Source organism: Corvus moneduloides, chromosome 4, assembly GCF_009650955.1.
Source record: "Corvus moneduloides isolate bCorMon1 chromosome 4, bCorMon1.pri, whole genome shotgun sequence".
NCBI lineage: Eukaryota > Metazoa > Chordata > Aves > Passeriformes > Corvidae > Corvus > Corvus moneduloides.
Genome location: NC_045479.1, coordinates 71,872,438 through 71,892,541, shown reverse-complemented (window position 1 = coordinate 71,892,541; position 20,104 = coordinate 71,872,438). Strand labels below are relative to the sequence as shown.

Here is a 20,104-nt window from a genome sequence, read left to right as displayed (position 1 = left end):
TATGCTACATGAGACAGCAGTCTATTTTAAAGAATAATATAATATAATATAATATAATATAATATAATATAATATAAACAGGCTGGAAAAGAGCCCATGCTCAAGCAGGGCCAAATAGATCAGATTGCTCAGAGCTTGTCTACCTGAGTTTTGAATGTCTCCAAGGATGGAGAGCCAACAACCTCTCTGAGAAGCCCATTCCAGTGATTCAACAGTCACAGGGTGACTTTGTTTTGCCATTACATCCAATAAGAGTTTCCCATGTGCATCACCTCTGGTTCTTCCAGGGCCACACTGGATATTGCAGATGGCAACATGATGCCACCAAGCCTTCTCTTGTGCATGCTGAGCACACCCAGCTCTCAGCCATTGCCACACCATGTGCTCCAGGATCCTGAACCTCTTGGTGACACTTTGCAGGACTCACTCCTGAATGCTCCAGGCTTTGTTGTTTTGGGAAGTGCAGAACAGGACATGGCATTCCAGAAGTGGTGTCACGACTGCTGCTTCAGAGGTGAGGAGTCCCTTCTCTCAACCTCCTGGTGAACACTTCCCTGAGCACAGTTTGCCACGAGGATGCACTGCTGACTCGTGTGCTGCCAAAACCCCCAGCTCCTCCTCCACAAAGCTGCTTCCCAGCCAGCTGGCACCAACGCACCTCACTGCACAGGGTTATCGAGTGCTAGATGCAGCATTTTAATCATGGCTTGAGTGGTAAGAGCAGCTAAGAGCTCTTACATTTCTTTAAGTTCTCTTAATTAAGGGCTAATTTAGCTTCCAAAGCTTTGCGTCATCTCTTGAGATTACCTAATGAGCAGCGTGGCTTGAAGCACAGTGATGCCACCAGGCCCCACTTCAGACCCACAGAGCTCACATTAAGTGTTGAGGAAACTGCTAATGCACTTCAGGGGAGGTTTTCCCACCCAGCTTCCAGGGGGATAGCTCAGGGAATGAGGTCCCTGAGACAGGACATGATTTTCATCCATTCCAAGCCATGAAGAGGCACCAATGTTCTCCCAAATTATCTTCCAAAAAGCAGCAAATTTTCACATGGTTGCTGCCCAGCAGACTGGGTTCCAGCACACAGATGTACTGCTGGCTCAAACAGCCAGAAGTGTCAGGGCTGGAGTGAATTGCAAATTGATTGAATGGAGGGTACATTTAAAAAAAAAAAGATTCCAGAAGTTACAAATTCATTCACTGGGTCAAGAAAAAGCTTTGTGCTTATTCAGTCTCTGCCATCCAAGCTCTCTGTAAATGTTTACAAACCAACGACTGATGCTGTCCATGTTTCGAGGTGTTCCACATTCCTGCTATTTACCAAGGAAAAGAATCTAAGCCACAGGAAAGCATAAAAGCATAATATATCCACAGAAATGTTAATGTGTGGTACCTTGTTTCATCTTGAGCACCAAGTACTCACCTACCTGCAGAAAGGTTCTCTGGCATAATTACAGAGTTGTCTTTCTTCAACAATTTATTAATGCAGCTATGTGAAGAACCAAGGTCAGTGTTTGTGGATTTTACTGGATAACAAACAAACCTGAGAATCCAGAGGACTGTTAACCCAAGAGTGGAGGAGGTTTTGAGTTATTAGAAACCCACTGCTTATATCTCCTTCCCTTTGCCTGACGTGGCACATCTCCCAAATAATCTCAGCTTTAAATTATATCCTGAGTTTATTAACCATGACATCAGAGAGAAAACTACCCGCTATCATCTTTTTCCTTCCTAAGGCTGAAGATTTCTGCCAAGTCATCTCAAAGTCTCTTCTTTTCTATTAAAAATAAACTCCACTGCATTAACTCTACTCCATTAACCTTTCCTCTTGGTTAAAGGTTTCTAAGCCACTCCAGAAGCTGCTGCTTCCTCTGGTTTCATCCTGCATTTATTGTGAAGTGAGAATCAGAAACAAGAGGAAAGGACAGGGATTGACAGGGTTTTTCAAAATTCATCAGGAAATGCAAAATTTTACAACCACTCGGGCAAATTCTCAGAGCTACGCCACGATTCTTCCTCATCAGGAAAAGGAGTTGCAACTCTGCTAGAAGAATGCAATAAATGGAAATAAAGACAGGTAGCCATCAGCCAGACCGTCCCAGCCCTGCAAATCAACAAGGGTCAACCTCAAACACCCATCACGGGTTGAGGTTCAGCTCCATCAGATGCTGTTTATGCCAGTCTCACACAATTCCATTCTTCCAAGTCTTTTCTCAGTGTAAAGGGAAAATCTGGTCATTGCTCCTTGTGAGCCAAGGAACTTTAATGCCATAACTGTCTTTAGGGTTGGGGTTAATGCATGGTGTAGAAAGAGCAGCTGCTTTTCTCTGGGTGGGTTCAGTCCTTTAATGAGCTGTTAATTACAGAACATGACAATTCCAGCCCAGATCTGGCCTGACCAGTGCATCTGGAGAACAACCAGATTCTGAGACTTGTACTTTATAGGTTTGCAGTAGGCTGGTGGTGATGTCTTTTCCTGGTCTTAAAATCAAGAGTCAAACACGGGTAGAAGGGGAAAAGGGATTTTACCTTGGTATCTATTTTAAGGATCCTTAGGTGCACACTTCCAGGTCATATGCATCGAAATGCACCTCACCAAATATATCCCCCCCCCAAAAGATCTGGTTAGCATTATAGGTTTTACTAATTAGCATATCTATCAAAGATTCCCCAATTAGAAGTTTGAATGAGCACCCCTCCCCAAGGAGCCTTCCCCTGGATGGTTCTATCTTAGTTTACAGAATGTGTTCTGGAGAGCACCTTGGGGTCTGGGGCACACTGATCCCTAAGCTACGAAGCTTCTAAAATGTTTGGTCTCTTAGCTTGACAAACAAGTCCAAGCATGTAGGCAAAAAGCACTAAGAATACAGAAGTTGTAAAAAAGGTATAACGGGTGTGAAAGAAAAGGCAAAAAATCTTTATGGCATCAGTGGATTTAACAATGGCAAATTAGCAATCCCAATACCTGTGTGCCGTTCTGAGACCACTTGACAATGATAATGGGAAATCTCATGGAATCCTCCTTTGGTTTATGGACAGAACTAAGGAGTAGGAGTCACTTCACTTGTGAATCCTTTCATTCAGTAAGGAAGTAAAAGAATTCATGAGGTCTGATGCTGCACAAATATCACTGTCCCTGAACAAATCACGTGAAGGAAAGTTTTTCAAATTACTCCATATTTATGACCAGGAGGGTTTGTCTCACAGGTGGTATGGATTCAACTGCTTTGAGAATCAAATTTCAGGTTTCTCTAAGAGCTTAGAAAGCTGAACTTCAGGTCTCCATTAATACAAAAAAGGCAAAGTTATTTTCCTTTCCTCTTTATCTATAAACCTTTCTTGCCTGCCTGAGTTCCACTTCAGTCTTAGGGCTGTGCTCCTCTTTCACTTTGTGTGTGAAGAGCAGCTCCCACAGTCTCAACCAGGACTTTTCTGCACATTTGATTCAGTTGGTTCAAACACACCTGAACTTGCCAGAACCTCTCACACATGCAACATCTGAGATATGATTTCACATCAGGACAGCCACTTCTCAGTTTTGACCACTGAATGCAACAGAAGCTCATTTCACCTCTCTTTGCAGAAAGCAGAAAGAAAAACCCTTAATTTCTCCTCTGAGGTACAAGATTTTGCCACACACAAACATTTACCAGTGCTTTACAGCTTTGCAGGAGGGCTCAGAGTCATTATCATGCAATGTCTTGCTGCATCACTAATGGGTCCTCACTGTGAGACCGCCTGTCTCTGCTCCTGGTGGCTCTTTGAATCCCTCCTTGGTGATTAACTCAGCCCCCAGCTCTCCACAGCTGCAGCCCTGCTGACAGAGCCCTGCCATGGAAGCTCATTTTGGAAATATTATTGAGGTTTAAGATCAAGCCCCAGCAGTTAGTTTGCTGTCCAAAGCCATGGAGAGACTCCATTTGATTGAATGGGAATTTGTTATATTCGTTTCAGCGGCACGGGCTCCCTAAAGTGATGATCTCTGTTTTGCCAACAAAGAGGAAGACGTCAATAGACTTTTGGGTCAAGAGCTCTCCTTTGACACAAAGAAAGTGAAAGTTCTGCCGGAAAGTTAATCTTTTTCTCAGTTCTTTGGAAAATGAAAGTAACGTGTTTTGACTTGCATTGTGATTGATATTTTTTTCCTCATTAGTTCCTAATCTCTGTTAAGTGCTGGGATTCTTCTGTGATAACTCTTGAAGAAATCAATGGCTTGGGGTTTGGGTTATGGAGTGGTTGTCTCTTGTGGCTTGAGAGCATCTCCCCCTGGTAAGGACTGGAAGATAACTTTAGGTTTAGAGATCTTCTAGAAATGAAACAGCATTTTGGAATGGTTGGGAATTTGCAGAAATAAAAGGCATCAGCAGAGGCATCTCTTTAAATGGCTCAGCAGGAAGGCTCACAGCTCATGGCTCACAGTGGTTAAAATTTCTTCTCTCCATTCTGAATCAGGGGTCATGTCTGAAAGAGGAATGCAGTGACTGGGAATCTTCCGTTCCCTTAAGTTCTTGTGTGAAATATTTTACCCCCCTCAAGTCCAGTCACCAAATTTCTCCCAACCAGCCTGAGGGAATAAATTTCACGTCTTCTTTCAATGGTCTTTGCTGGTGTTACCTTTTAAATTAACAGCTGGGAAACAAGAAAGTCTTTCTGGTTTATTAGCAGAAGCCTGACCTAAATATTCATTTGAGCACAGAGCAATGAATCCTCATGTAAAGAACCCTTCAGAAAGCAGCCTGGGACAGAGACAGACAGAGAGAACAGGCAGCATCCTCATTTCCCTGAGAAAAGTGCCACCTACAGAGACTTCCTATCATCACTGCTGAAAACCAGGCCATGGCATTTATGCTATTGCAGTGATTAATAAAGTTGAAAATTCCCCAGCAAGGCTCCCTTTTTTAAGGTCAGCTGCTGTGAAGATCACTCTGCCTCCAGAAGAAGAATTAAGGAGAGAGTTCCCAGACAAGGCCAGCAAAGCTCATCTGCCCATGTTTGGTTTCCAGCCCAACCCTCACCAGAATGGCACCTCTCAGCTCCGTGTGAAAAAGTCAAGGATCCCACGGATTTAGGTGGCAAAATGTTATGAAATTGCCCAGGTAGCATTAAAGTGACTCAGTGACCTGGGAGTGGGAGCGATGGTGTCAACATGCCCTGGGCACAAGCCCATACCTGCTTCCCACACACTGGGAGTCCAAAGAAAAGGAGACAGAGCTGCTTCTCAATCCAAAAACAGAGGAATTGAAAAGGTTGAAAATTATATCCTGGGCTTTCCATGCATACCTGCAGTCCAAGCCAACTTCTCTACCTTCCCTACCTCTGATCCTTGCTGAGAATCATGGAATTACTGAATACTTTAGGTTGAAAGGGACCTCAAAGATCATCCAGTCCCACCCCCTGCCATGAGCAGGGACACCTCCCACTATCCACTAAGCCCCATCCAGCCTGGCCTTGGACACTTTCACAGATGGACCATCCGCAACCTCTCTGGGAAACAACTTCCTCAGGCAAAGGTTTGCATCCTGAGCTTGGACATGCCAGTAAAGGGTTTGAAGCTGTTGTTGCCTCTTGGAAAGAAAAGATTTCAAGGATATTCTGCAGCAGTCTGACAGAACACTGCAGGGACAACTCGCTCACAGCTACAGAGCGTTGGTGATCTATATTTCATGCTTCTGATACTCTCTTCAAACAACTGACACGCTCATTTTCTGACTCCCACAAATAATTATTTCAGTTTGGATTCAGCCATTTTCTCCCCCTCTAGCTTACAACAACAGTTCTAGAATCGTGTCAAATTCACAGAAACCTGTAAATTATAAATTACAGGGTGGTAACAGTGCACATGTCCATCAGTGCCAGTGGGGTCCTTCTTTAGTTTCAGTTTGTTTTCTTAACTTTTCTAAGAGATTCTTTGCCACCTTTGCAGACACATTCACAGGAATTTGGGAAATAGAAGGATGAAGGTTTTACCCAGGGGAAAGTTGGTCCCTCCAGATTATATTGAGAAGGTTTTGGTGAATTCAGACAACTTGATGGAGTTTATGCTGAGTTAATGCTTCCCATTATAGACCAGGAAGGCGGTGCCAGAATATTTATCAGTGCCCCACATTGATGATAAGAATGTAATTACGAGAAGAAAAGTTCAGACGTCTTTCCATTGTTTTCAGTGTTGGTAGTGGGAAACATCTGATCTTAAAAACCACTTAAAACAATTTAAGCATTTTGTTTGTTTCCTTTAGCTTTTCTTCATGTTCTTTCTCGAATTTTATATTTTGCAACACTTAAAGTTTTTAAACATCTCCATTTTTGCAGAAGTTCTCAATTAGCAAACTTTAATTTCACTTTCTTGTTTGGTTGGTTGGGATTTTTTTTAAACTTAACTGTTTCCAACACCAGGAAGGGTTTGAGGGAAGACTTGGAAAGGAAAAACCTAATACAATAAAAAATTTTGAAAGGGTGTGGGAAGTTGAGACAACATTACTCCTTGTGCTGAGCAGGAAGCAGAAGATTGAGGAAGGAAAAAACAGTCCTTATTATGAAGCTGAAATAATTTTGAAATGAAAAAGCTTTCCGCAATAGGCTTCAGAAGTCTTTGATTTGAAAGGTCATTTTTGTTTCACCAAAAACAGTGGAAAAGAAAGGTGTTAATGGGATAGACAGACAGAGCTGATTTGGACTTTATACACACAGTGTCCTACAGATTTTGCTGAAGCAAATAAGTCTCTGCCCTTGGGAAAACCAGGCTTTCCAATATAAGACAGGAAAACAAACCATGGAATCGCAATGAGCCAAACTCTCCTGTTGGGTTTCCTTACTGATTTATTTTGCAATGAGCTGACTTCTGACTCCAGTATTTTATCAGGCAAAACAGTAGGGTGGCACCACTTTTCCTGTGCCTGAAATCCCAGATTATAGCAGAGAAATATGACGGCATCTCACTGTAGCCAGTGCTGTGTGATCCCCGAGGAAACTCAGCCTTTCTCCCTAAAGAGTGGCCTCACAAAGTCAAGGAAGATACAGCCAAGAGACAAATCTACTGCTGCAAAATCTCTTTGTCTGGGTCTGAGAGCTCCAGGAGGCAAAATAAAGAAGGTATTCTTGTTCTCCATTCTGTAGCATCTCTGAAAATCAGACCTCATGGGCAGCACACACTCCCCCAGGCCTGGTCCTAATTTCCCACCCAGGAGCTTCAGAGGGACCAAGGAAATGCCCAATGCCTTAATGTGAGGTGCTTGGGTTTGAGAGTGTTGCCTGTTTTCATCCCTTCTGGAAGACAACCAATGTTCCTAAGCTCCCCTAAACCCGTGTTTCCAAACTCCCTTAAAGGGAGGCGGTGAAAAAGAGGCAGGGCAGCCTTAAATCTCTGATTTTTTAAGGGATGATTTCTCAGTTGTCTCTGCATCTTCCTTTCAAAGAGCTGTGAAACACCCTGGCTGAATTTATCCAAATATCATGAAGCATCTTACAGGTTTGGAGGAGAAGGAGCAATCGGGCAGAGGAGAGGCTGATAAAGAAGTGTTTGGTTCACTCCAAATGAAGTCACACAGTTCTTCTGGAAACCGAACTCCCCTTCTGGTGTCATGGGACTACTTGTTTTTAATGAGAAAAGTGAGATTCATCCACAGGGCACTGCTCACACTTTTGTGTTGGGCCGAATGCCCACCCCTCCTCCCACCTCACTTTTATTTTGCAAGCTCTTCACTCTAAGTACCCTGGTAGATTTATGGATGAATATTATTGCAATACACTGCTGCTTCTTATCTATTCATCATCCCTTTTCTGAGACTTATCTGGGGATTTAAAGTCTCCTTGATTGTAATGATCTTCAGGAATTAAGGGTATAAAGGAGATCCTAAAGTCCCGTATGCCTTCTAGGTATTTTTGGATCTCAAGCTAAAAAAAGGAGTAAACATCATGCCAAAGAAAAATGTATCATTAACTCTTCAAAGTCCACCCGGGCTTTGTTCGCGTGGAGTAGAAATTTATAATAATAATCTGTATAATTTATAATACCAGGAGCTTGCAGGAAGTTTTGGTGATGTGTGGCTCGGATAATGAAGGATTAAAAGAGAGTGGTTGGAACCTGTGTGGAAGTGACAAGAAGGAGTTTGGCCACACCTCTGTGGGAGGCAAAAATGCACAGCCATGAATTCTGGCTGACCCTTCATGGGCCAATTTTCGTGACTGCAGCTCTGCACATTCCCCTGACAGCTGCCACATCCCTGATTTCTGGATTTCAGACCACGACTTTCAGCATCATCCTCATCATCCAAGCACTGGGATGGAGCAAGAAGAGCATCATGTCCTATGCTCACTGTCTTGACGAAAAGGAAAAGGATCTGCTTGATCAGGTTTGAGAACCATGAGTGATTCCTGCCCTTCCTAGTCCTTCAGCCCCTAATTTAGACCCACAAAATTCCCCTTGCCCCATACATTTGAAAGGATCTCAGCATGCAAGACAACCCAACAACATCATCATTTCTCCTTCCTTGTTCCAGCACAGATGTTCTGCCTCTGTGTGCAGAACACGGGCACATCTGGGATGCACTTGTGGAGAAGGAAACAAGCAGACCCACAACTGCTGGAGCTGGTTCTGGATATGAGGGTGGAAGGGACTGTTTCCCTGATTAAATCAGTGGGGAAACTCCATCTGAGCAAAGCCTGAGCTGGAATGGAAATACCAAACATCTGGTTATCACTTCTTTTAGTTATATCCCTGCTCCTTTCTTCCCCCTAGGGAAAAACAAATAATAACAGAACCAAAACCACCAATAACCTCAGGTTTAATACAAGGAGATAGAGAGTTCATCACTCCTGCCAGATGCCTCGGTGACAGGGTCAGAGACGAGCAGACTCACTCTCAGCCTAAGCAGAGAGGGAACATTTGCTTTCTGAGTTGACAGGGCCTGGAATCCCATAAAAGACCATATGCTCAGGCAGCCACGGTACAAGACACACGACTTTTGTTTGGAGGTGTCTCTAATTCCTCTCTCTCACACCTTTTTCCCCTCTTGCTTAATCCAGAAAAATAACATCACCAAAGATTTTTTTCCCTCTACAAGCAGACTGAGTCAGCCAGTTTGCATTAAGACAATAATTAGTAAACTCTGTACATTAGTAATGTACATTAGGTCTGCTAGAAGGGCTTGCCCCTGGAAAACGCTCCAAAAATACTGGGAATACAAACACTTTAATGCGAGGGAGAGGTCTTGTGACAGTCCCACACGCAAAAGGAAAATGTTATTGGGAGAGGGCTTGATGGCTTTCCAAAGAGGGCTGGTTACAGGTGGGGACCCAGCGGGGTTAATTACTGTGCAGGTGTTGGGGCTGAGGAAGAACAATGGGTTTGGCACTCAAGGCACCTGAATGCTGTGGAGAAACACGGCTCCCAGTCCTGATTTCATGAAAGGCACCAGTCTGGGAACAAAGCATTTTGTAGAGTAAAGGTGGATCCTCTCATGCTTTCCAATCCTTGCAAAGTCGCCCCTGGGAAGACACGAGGCAGAGTGCATCATTCCCTGAAATAAACCTCTCCCAATTTAAACAAGCATTTTCACATGCCTCTCTCTCCAGTCTTCCCAGAACTGCGAAGAAGCCAACACTTCCCTGAAATCCTGAAGGCACCATTAGTTTGAACTCCAGGTTATGAAAGACCAGGAAAACCTCCCCATCTCCCGGTTCTGAACCATGCTAAGACAAAATGACCAGCAATGAGTTAGACTGTGAAGCTGCAGGAATCTGTGGTCACTTCCCCACATGGCTTCAGTTTCTCAGTGTAACCTTGAACAGGCTTGAAAAAAAAAAAAGGGGGGGATAAAAGACCCTCTGTACCTGTTTTATTTATTTAGGCAGTTGTCTCCAGCTGTCTCTTCCTGGAAGGACAAACACCTTTCACACCGTGCTCCCAGACCCAGCCAAGCCTCAGTCCACCACCAAAGCATGAGGTTTACAGGAGGGAAAGATGAGGCTGCTGCCAGTGTGGACTATGATACTCCAGCTCATCACACCTAATCCTTATCACTCCTTACTAAAAGCTTCCAGGTTTCCCTGTAGGGTGGATTTTTCTTTCCCCTCAGGGACACCTTGTTACACTTCTTTTTTTTCCTCCCCGCACTGCTAAAGGTTTCTTTACAATAAGGTCAAGAAAGAAGAGGATTTTTAGCTATTGCTTACTTTACAGACCATTTCTCATCCTTCCTAGTGCTCCTGGTAATACTTACTGAGAGACAAAGCCATTCATCTTTGCACATTCCCAGCCAAGTGTGGTTTGAAGCAGTTCACTTGCACTGTCAGAAGAGATATTACTCGCTATAAAAAGCTGCCTTATTCCCTCAAGTTGCCGTACTCAACGCGTGACCCTTTTTTGCTGAGAGATTGGCGCGATGATTGCTTACTTCTAGTCACCTGGAACTCTTCTGTCTGCAAGACATTTCATTGAAAATCACATTGTACCAGTCAATCACCCTCCCACCACCATATGTTGCCGTAGCAGGAGGGAGCCTGGCGAGCCTGTTCATAGTGCCTGTGAAACTGCAGCTTGGGTCACCTCACGAGAAACATCACCTGGCTCTGCAGAGGGGTGGCAGGAGCAGCTGAGACAACTTGTCTTGGATGCTTTTCCCTGTAAACTTCACAGTTGTTCTTCTCCGTCCTGTCCCCAGGCAGATCCTTTCTGGCTCACGCTTGATATCTGAAACCGGGAAAGTTTTTTGTGGTCATTTCCACTTGGGAAATTTGGGAGGTGGTGGGACAGTAAACAGATTGGTTGTTGGTCCTGAAGCTGGGTGAGCACTCACACTGAGCCCAGCAAACAGAAATGGTGAAGCCCAGTGAGCACCTCAGCCCACTTTGGAGCAGCAAAGAGAAAAGCAGGATGTGGGGTGTCCACAAGCTGCCCAAGGAACATCTCCCACCAGGCCAGGATAAGGTTGGAGCACTGGGAAGACCTGTGGCAGCCCTGAGGTCCTGGAAAGAAGAGCTGCCACACCAAGTTATGTGTGCCTGTTCTTCAGAGAGGAGAGATGCTTTCTGCAATATTTCTGTCACACAGGAGGTTTATAATAAACCCACTCAGTTTATCTCCAAGACAGCTTGAACATGACAGCAATTCTCCCTGCCTTGACGCAGATTGCAAAGGTGTTGGTGGGGCCCTCCTGCTTCAGATATCAATCCCTGAAACCAGGACAGCTTCCCCATCACACCCTGCAGGGATGGGGTCCTGCAGGGCTGGCTCTAGGGACAGCTCTTGGTTTGCTGTGGTCACTAAAGAAACAATTTGTAAGAAAGCCCATGATCTTTACAAGGTGAGTAGAAATCATAATTTTTTCCACAGGGCACGTAGTTTAGGTAAATCCACACACCTTTATAATTCCTTATTTAGTTTAGCTCAGGTTTAAGGAAGAAACTATAAATATCCACTAACCAGGGTTCTAGATATGGTAATATGTGAGAATCCTGCCTGAATCCCGCCACAGCCTCAGCTGAATAAATCTTGTTGCTCCCCATGCTTTTTTACCTGCTCTTTTCTCCCCTCTATCCTCTGAGATCCCCCTTCCCATTTAAATTCCTGCAGATGCTTTTACCTCTTGGCTGGGGATCACCTGCTCAGTCCTACCCTCTTGCCTGCATCACCTCTTGCCCTGAGGCTGTTCCTGAGCCTTGACAGAGAGCAGCCACCTCTGGAGAAGCTGGAACCCAGCCTGGAGACAGCCACAGCCAGTGTTTCCCTGCTGGCTCTACCTGCACAGTCACAGGGAGGACTGACAGCCTTGGCCGCATGCAAATCACGACTGCACATGCATGTACAAGGAGCCTGAGCAGGCAAGTAATTACCCGCAGGAGGGAGCAGGGATTTATTTCTGTGCCCAGAGAAGATGGATCTGAGTACCCATGGGCTTTGGGAGGATTTAATAAGTCCTCCTTGCTCTAGGAATGCATGCCCTGGACAGCCAGCAGTAATTTGAGCTGAGCAGTCACGCAGGCAGTGTGACCTGATTGCTGACTTGCCAGGGCTGGTGCACAGACATTGTCACACTGGGGCTGTGCTCCCAAATAAAACAGGCCAGGGATCATCTCCTGGGCCAGGGAGCACAGCTCTCATCCATATAACTGAACTGGTTTTCCCCACACCAGAATCAGGCAGCCTTGCCCATCCCAGCTGAGGGGATGCTCTTAGCCTGTGTTATCCCTCAAGATACGGAACGTGGCAGTGCTCAGCAGATTTCGGTCAAAACCAGTGCTGTAAACAGAGCAATGCTCTGACCCTGTTCAGCTGGCTGCTTTAGGAACTGCTCCAGTGAACTCTGTCCTGGTCTCCTGCTCATCCTCATCTGGCTGCCCCAGCCCTGGGCTGTCCTTGGCTACAGAGCTCCAGCTGTGTCCCCAGATGCATCTGGAGCTGCATCTCTCATTTCAGCACCACTGCCTTTGGGGGATGGAGCACACTTGGAGAGAGCAGCCTCAGATCTGAGCAAACCTTATTTTTTACTGATCTCTAGACAGGTCAGACCTTGAAAAGATCTTCAGACATCAGGGAGTCAGCAGCCAAGTCCTGTTATGCTGCAGTCAAAAGGTGTGACCCTTTCCTGCCTTGTAAGAGCAACAAGTTCCCCCAAAACCTTTTCCTGATCAATTTGACTTGGGGGAACACAGCATCTTTACCATGTCCTTCCCTTTAAATTCCACTGAGCCCCTTATTTGGACTGTCTGGAGTTGGGTCACCTGCCACCAGCCCCTCCTGCTCCCCAGGGAGGTGTGTCCAGTGTCCTGCTGCCAGCAGGAAGCACAGCTCACATCTCAGTTCTGCTATCGACTCTCTGACAAAGCTTGGGAAAACAAATCCTTTCCTCCTGCTTTGCCTATCTTAATTCCTAAGAAAAGCCTTTCTGTGAGGCACCCACAGCCTTTGGTTACTCTGCAAATAGCACCCAGCACCCAGTTTTGGTGCTTGGAGACTCTCCCACTGGATTTTGTGCCTAAGGGTTCTCTGCCAACTTTCTGTTATCAGCTTTTCTTGACTGACATTATTTGGGAGTTGGTTAATTTTGGGGAAGGTTTTGTTGGTTTTTTCCCCATATGTTTGCAGTGAATTTTATTTCCTGGTTCTGAAACCCACATAAAAATTAGCAATCCCAATTTTTATTCACCTGTATCCTTCTCATTCCAGTTTTGGTCTCACTTCTAGGCTTTCCAAAGGGAAATAAGGAAAACATTTCCATGATACCGAAAGCAGCTGCATCACCCTCACATTTGTTGGTAGGATAGTGCAAACAGACCTGAATAGCAATGCTTAGAGAGATTGGGGTCTGAAGTCCCTCAAGGACAAGGGAAGCTGTCTCAGGTGTCTTCTCTCACATCTGCTACAGAAAAATTGAGCCAAAGCTCAAAATTTGGCCACTCCCTGCATTAACTGCTCAAATACTGCAGTAAAAATGCACAAATAGGTCCATCAGGTGGATTTTGTACTCACACCCTAAGTCTGTGCTATTTGTGAGTCTCTTTAAGTTACAGATCATCTTTGGGGCTGGACTTGGGAAGATCAGGGAAGGGAGAGAGCAGCATTACCTGAAGGTGGCAGCTCAAAGAGCCTCTCACCCAGCAGTGTGAATCCATCCCACCGCTCTGACCTTCCTGCCCGGGAGATGCCAGAGCCTGGCCCCGAGCAGGGCAGCAACTGCAGAGGCACATTTACTATTTTATTGGTTTTCCAAGAAACGAAAATATTATTAATGAGTGTAATTTATAAGCAGGGGGAGCAGACAAAACCAGGCTTACAGCAAGCTGCTGTGCACTGCCTGGGGAGGGCCGGGGAGGAAGCGGTGGGTAGATACTGCCTATTGTGTCTGGCTTGCAAGGTTACTTGTTCTGATAGAGCTTCATTTCACATCTATCTTGGAAAACAAATTCCCTTTCAGGCCTTTTCATAATGAAGAATAAAGAGGCTATTGTTACAGAAAGTTAATTGTGCTTTTAAGCCATTTTCTGCAGCCTCTCCACATCACTTTGGAGCAGCCAGTGAGCTCGGGCTGCTGGAGAAGGGGTGATGCCGCCTCCCCTGTACACCTGTGGCTACCAACAGACAGATCTGTTTGCCCAGCACTGAAAAATCACCATCTGTGGCAACTCTCAGTGTTGCTTCAGCAAGCTGCCTTGATTTTTTTCCCCAGGATTATAGGCGAGGTTTTTGTTATTGCCACAGCACAGGAGTTCATGCTGTGTCTCCATGGATCCATGGAGACACGGTCTGCAGGGAGCCTGTGTGCTGCTGCAGACAGGTGAACTTCCACTCCAGCTAACATGAAAAAAAGATTTTTTCTCCTTTATTTACCCAAATTCATGCACCATTTGGCCTGCTCTGAAAGACACGTAATGGTTAAAAAACTTACTGTGCTTGATTTTCTTTCCTGAAATTCCATTATATTCTTTAGCATTAGTTGAGCTGAATTATATTTAGAAATGTTTCAGCCACGTTAGAGTGGTTTTAAGACAATTTAGACTCAGGAAATGTTACCCAGAGGGAATACAGGAGAAGCAATCATTAAGGATGCTTGTCATTAGACTTTTAACCTTCGTGCTTTCCCTGTCTCTCCCTACCAGGCAGCTCCAGCAAGGATCATTCTTTCTACAGCTCATTCATTTATCTCTATCTTTCTGCTCTCACTGAAGTCAAACATCAATTAATGCTATTAAAGCAGAGCTGCTATGTAGGTATCTTCAACAGAAGCATCTTCTCCCTGCTGTCTTTATCCCTTTTCTCTGTCTCTTAAAACCCCAGCAGTGTTGCCTGCTGAATTTCCCCAAACCACATCAGGCAGCCTGGGTGTGTTTCGCTGTTCCTGACCTGGTGTGGCAGGTCAGTCTGCAGCCAGCAGAGCCAACAGGCCATCTGCCAACTCCAACAGCCTGGCCAGCATCCCAAACTAAGGGCCATGTCCCTCAACATCAAAAGACTGCCTTAAAATTGACTAAATAAAGATTCAAAGTGATAACATGGGCTTCTTTTATTTGCATCCTAGATTTTCACCATTAGGCTATGCTAGGACAAATATTTTCTGGCTTCTAGAGACAGGGCAGGACAGACCATGAATCATGGATAAAGCCTAAAAATCTCTGTCAATTTGAAAAAAAAAAAAATTGCAGGGTTTTTTTTCTTGTAATGCAAGGATTATCCCTGAATCACAGGGAACTTCAGGACAAAAGAACAAGTCTTGAAATACAAGAAAGCCAATGATGACAATAACAAGCACATACTGATAGGGAGATACATGTGCTTGATTTTTCTTCTTGCTTTGTTTCTCTCCTGCACCATTACCATCAGCAAGTGGCCAGGGGGTGTGAGCACTCCCCACATCATCCCCTGGCAGCACAGATTCTTCTGCCCCTTAATGTGTGATCCAAAAAATGCTCTGGCTGCCAAGAAGTGTATTTTAGGACTGGCTGGCCAGGTTGAATGGGTGCCAATTCACCTGAGGTTCTCCATGAGTTTTGGAAAAGTCCATCTCTTGTGAGAGACTGAAATGGTTCATGGCTTACACGTTGCTAAAATCATGGAAGGGCTTTTGCCCACTGTAGCAAACTGCAAAGAAGCCGCTGCTCATCTGCGACCACCGAAGCCACCCCTCCCCAAATACACCTACAAACAGAATTTGAAGCGTGGAGGGAACCTGGGATAAGATAAATGTCATACTATTGTCCAGTCCTCCCAGGTCTAGGGAGAAGAATTTGACACTGGAAGAGACACTGGGATGCTGGTGGCTCAAACATTCAGGGGAAGCTGCCGAGGTGCAAAGCACCCACCTAGGGGTGAGCACAGCCCAGCTCAGGCTGCAGCTGGTGTTGGACCAGATAAGGAAAGAGGCAAACCCTGGGAGGAGGGAACTTTGTCTCTTTGTCCTGATCAAGTGAACTCAGCTGTGATAACTCCCCTGCCCGGGCAGTGCCAGGACATCCACACAGAGCCTGAAGGTGCTGATGCTGCTGATGGGCCATGATGGGACATAGTGGAGCCAACTGGGCTGATGCAAGAGGCAGCTGTGTTGCCTTTGAAGGTGTCAAAGCTTCCCAAAGCGTCCTCTGATCCACAACATTCCATCATCCAGGTGTCCCTGACCCACAAGTTTCCATCATCCAGTGGGAAACTCCCTGCCCCAGGGGAGGTACCTGGGTGATCCCACCTGAACCTGAGTGAATATAAACCCAGCAGAGGTTGTGTTCTGGGGATTTCCATCAACATCTGGTTGATTCAGTCTCTAGTGACAACTTTGACCAACAGACATTGAAATTGCAACAACCAAGGCTCGTTACAGAGCCTGCACGTGGTGGGATCTTTCTACTCTCATCTTTTCCTTCTCTTTCTTATGCATTTTCTTAAGTGATATTTTTAGGCTTTTATAGTTCATATTACTGTAGATAATAACAGCCAAAATGGCCACACACTTGCTTTCCTCTGTAAGCAAATTGTTCTAAAATAAACCCTACATTAATATATTTACAAACACTGCTTATTCAGTGTTTTTTCCCTCTAGTCCACCCTGAGGGATCTATTAACAAGAACTTGGGTTACCCTGATCTTCTGTAAACTTCTCCAAGCATTTCTACAATGCTGTGGTTGTCATTCTTCTTCCTCTTCTTGTGAGATCCAAAAAATGCATTGGCTTCCAAGAAGAGTATTTCAGGTCTGGCAGGTCAGGTTGAATGTCAGTTTGACATCTGATGTCAAAGCAGGGGTTTTCCATGTGTTTTGGAAGAGTCCAACTGAGTCTTTCGGGCCTTTCCAATCACTTCTGGTCTCTGAGTGGTGTTCAAGCCCATAAACATGACTCAGCTGGAGCTGTCACCTCAAAACTGGCATTTGTTTGAAGCTCAAAGGTGGGTTTTTTCTGTGCTCTGATTCCTCTGTCATGTCCAGAGAGTCTCAGGTGTTATTCTGACCCCTCTGCACTCTGGTGTTGTCTCACATCTACTCCAGCCTGCAGCCAGTCCAGAGGGGGACGTGTGACAGAGGAACCTTCCGTGATCCAGGTACCACAGTCACTGAGCATCATCTTCCCAGGAAATCTTTGTGCCAGGCTCTCCATCCCAACAGATATTTATTCCTACCAAGCTCTTGCCCCAACAGCTTTCCATTCCTCTTCCCAAATCCCATTTGTGGAGCAGTGAAGAGCAAGTCGAGCATGTGTCTTCAATATTTTTATTTGGGAGCTGCAGCAGGAAGAGAAACAGGAAGTGGCTGAAATTTCCCTGCTGAGATTTAGTTCAAATTTAACCAGCTCTGCTAGAGAAAGGTCTCCATTATAGGAGAGGATGGATCTGTATCAAGATGAGAGCTACAAATTATATTTATTCCCTGCCATTCTGCAGGTGGATGATTTTGGAGCTAAGGCACGGGCCCTGTGCGTTTCTCATCTCTTCTATCAAAAATATAGAAAAATCCTTTATGGCTTTTCCAACACAGTGTTTTGAGGGGGGGGGTGGGGGGGTGAGGTTAAAGGGTCATCAGAAACACTGCTGAACCTCCTTGGAACTTCATTTCTTCATCAATAACTCTCACAGAGGATCTTATTCCTTATTCCAGGCAAGAAATATTATATCATTGGTGAGATGGCACGAGCAAAGGCCAAAGTCATCATGCTCATGGAGGTGCCATTAACAAGCACAGACACAAAAATCAATGCACTGCACTTCATGCCTTTGTCTCCAGATCCACAGTGACCCTGTTATCTGACTCGCCCTTTTCAGCCCTCCCTGCCAGTGGAGACAGACACCTCCCAGCACACTGGATACCCCTTCCCACAGCCCCATTCCTGTAAAAATAAAAGCTCAAAAAGAAAAGAAATCGAGTTTGTAAACAGCAATGTGTCTGTAAGGCGAGAGGCACGGAGACAGAGGCTTATTTAAAATTAATGTCAGCCCCAAAGGACTGTCCTGTCTCTGTGGTCCAGAGTTATTGAGGAAATGCTGTGGTTCCTGTAGCCTTGTCGAGTCAAAGGGGACAGAACTTGTTCATATTTAGAGGAAATCACCATCTTTCCCCTATTTTACTGTTCTTCTTTGTCCTTTCTCGTGTCAGGAAAAAGAGGCAACACTTCATCTCTCCCTCCCAGGTTTCATTTTTTGCACAAGAGTGAAGGGCTCTTCAGATTTCTCTCTTGATGTTTTGTAGTTGGCCTCTTCTGCCTGGGCTAACTGCAAACCATTAAAAGTCTCAAGTAATTCACAACCAGCAATTGACAGAAATAGAGTCACCTCCTGCCTTCCATTTTCTGGTGGCATCCACAGTTTGCAAGTACAGCTAAAGTATTGCTTGATATGTCTGTCTCTCTTTCTCCTGCGTTTTCCAGGAGTTTTGCTTCCAGCGGATCTCTCAAATGTTCCACTCCACACCTACAAAGTGTTTATTTCTTTTTCTTTGCTCTAAGTACCGTGAGCTGTTCAGAAAGCTGCCAAATGGGAACAGCTTGGCACAGGTTAGACTTTTCCCTTGGTGTCCAGACTCTCAGTACTGCAAAGCAAAGGGATAATGTGGGTTAATAAACTCATCCCAGATCTGTGGTGGAGGTAGGGATGCCCACAGCTAATGAGGAAGCATAGGGAGAGTGAGGGGAGATGGGAAACGAGTCATGAGTGATTGTTTTGGGAAGCTGAGTTGTGTTTCAGCAGAGAGAGGAAGGCGGATGAACTTGCCTTCTTCATTAAAGGAATACTTCTTAAAGGAAGAGTCCTGAAGAGTCACAGCTTCTTTCCTGGTCCAGGACCCTGTGCACCAGGTTTGGCTGGCCAGTGCATCCTCAGATATCCTGGCATGGAGGTCCTGGAGTGGGCAAGCTGCAGGTAAAGGCAACTTCCCTGGCCACAGGCACTTCAGAGACCCTCACTTATGGCAGGAAATACAACAGATTCTGTCGATGCTGAATTTAGACTCTCTCTGGAGATGCTCCTCGGTGCTGGCTTAAGAGAAGAAATTTGGCTGCATTAGGGAAAAAAGCAGGGAGAGGCTCTGGCTCATTTTAAACTCATGGTGAGGCAACAGCTCATTATCTCACCTCTGCCAAACCAGCCATAGGGATCAGGATTACCACTAAAGCCTTGGGAGGAAAAAAAAAAGGCTGCAGGCACAGAGTGGTCACTGCCCAGCCATGAAGACAAACATCCCCCAGTAATTCCCTCAGCTCAAAACCAGGAGCATCCCACTGGGCACCCAGACCAGCTTCACACCCACACCCAGTAACTTCTCGGGGAAGCCAAGTCAAATCACAGCTCTACTCAAAAGAAATAAAGTAGAAATGTACTGTCTCACCTCAGCCTAAAGGTATATGATGGTCAACGAGTCTAGGATAGAAATACAGAATGACTTACCAGGGCATCTGCTGCCATTCCCTCCACAAGGTCCCCAGCCTAGCCCTCGTCCAGCTGCCTCCATACCTCCCTGCTTCCCAAACCCATCTTTTATAATGCAAAATAATAACAGGCCTTGTTCCCTGCCTTGCCTGCTTTTCATCTAAATTAAAACTCGGCTAATCTCATTAATGAGCTCACCCTGGTGCCACCGTGTTCTTTGGATGCCCCCTAACATCATTAGGGACTTATCCAGGGAAACAAAAGGGCATTACTCCATGCAGGGAATGAAGAATTAGTGCAAGGGTGGGGTGTGCTTTGCGATTGTCCCCCTAATCACTTGTTTGTGTGCAATTAGTGGCTGTAATCTCCATCTCATTGCCACTGTAGCAGCGTGCACGTGTGGGCAGGGGGGGATGCAGGGATGGGCAGGGACAGCAGCACACGGGGCAGAACGGCATCCAAAGAGGTGAAGCGTGTCCAGGTGACAGGAAAGTGGAGTGAAGAGGCCTCAGAGTGGGCACAAACCAAAATATTCAGGCATTTCATCAGCTGGGGTGTCAATTGGTGGCAGGGCAAGGCTGAGAAGGAAGTTGCTGCGGTGTAAAGACATCTTGGAAGGGACAACAGAGCTGCAGACCATGCTCCCAAGGGATACACCTGGGAACAGGTGGGGAGGGCCACATGGCATCGAAAGAGAGGAGAAGATGAGATTTATTTATGTCCCTGTCCTCATGAAAAAAAAATCTGGATATCAAATACCAAGGAAAAGGAG

General features: G+C 45.5%; 1 long non-coding RNA gene across 1 annotated transcript in view; it reads right to left on the bottom strand.

The window, feature by feature from the left end:
- LOC116443565 overlaps positions 1-19,433 on the bottom strand; it is a 32,575-nt gene extending 13,142 nt beyond the window's left edge. The window contains exons 1-2 of the long non-coding RNA XR_004239983.1: positions 19,351-19,433; positions 10,561-10,687 (exon numbers count right to left, since the gene is read on the bottom strand). This is a non-coding gene — a long non-coding RNA (uncharacterized LOC116443565). The remainder of the gene's footprint in view (positions 1-10,560; positions 10,688-19,350) is intronic.
- Between the last annotated feature and the right edge of the window lie 671 nt (positions 19,434-20,104).